The 544-nt window shown below is 49.4% G+C and overlaps 1 long non-coding RNA gene across 1 annotated transcript; it reads left to right on the forward strand.

Annotated features, from left to right (window-relative positions):
• The first annotated feature begins 7 nt into the window (after positions 1 to 7).
• LOC147819794 (uncharacterized) lies at positions 8 to 346 on the forward strand. Its single transcript, XR_015436467.1, has 2 exons — positions 8 to 133; positions 308 to 346. It is a non-coding gene; the product is annotated as an uncharacterized LOC147819794 (long non-coding RNA).
• The last annotated feature ends 198 nt before the right edge of the window (positions 347 to 544 follow it).

The raw sequence follows: 544 nt of genomic DNA on the forward strand, positions 1-544 counted from the left end.
TCCTCCTCAGGTTGATCGTTACCGTCTGAAGAGCGGGCGTCACATCATCGTCCTGGCTGAGGGCAGACTGGTGAACCTGGGCTGTGCCATGGGACACCCGTCCTTCGTCATGAGCAACTCCTTCACCAATCAGGTGAGTTGATCCGGAGGAGCGATCAGATGATCCTTTACTTCACCGTCTCTTCAGCTGTGAACATGAACCTGGACGAATCAGAGAAACCTTCAGATCTCAGATCAGTCTGCCTGAGTAAAACATGTCTGTGTGATGATGATGATGATGATGATGATGGTGAGTGGTGTCCTGCAGGTGCTGGCTCAGATCGAGTTGTGGGTGAACACCTCCAAATACCCCGTGGGAGTTTACTTCCTGCCCAAGAAGGTGAGAACCCACTGAACAACAGCACTCTCTATTTTCTCACAGACTTTCTGTTCATGTGTTCAAAGATTTAACGAGTCAGGAAACGTTGCGTCAGACTCGACTTCCTTCGTTTGAATCTGAACGTGATGTTTTCGGCTTCACGTTCATCAGGTGGTTTGAAACCAG

Source organism: Seriola lalandi, unplaced genomic scaffold, assembly GCF_002814215.2.
Source record: "Seriola lalandi dorsalis isolate HSWRI2012SDOR001 ecotype SW California unplaced genomic scaffold, Sedor1 jcf7180002047361, whole genome shotgun sequence".
Lineage (NCBI taxonomy): Eukaryota > Metazoa > Chordata > Actinopteri > Carangiformes > Carangidae > Seriola > Seriola lalandi.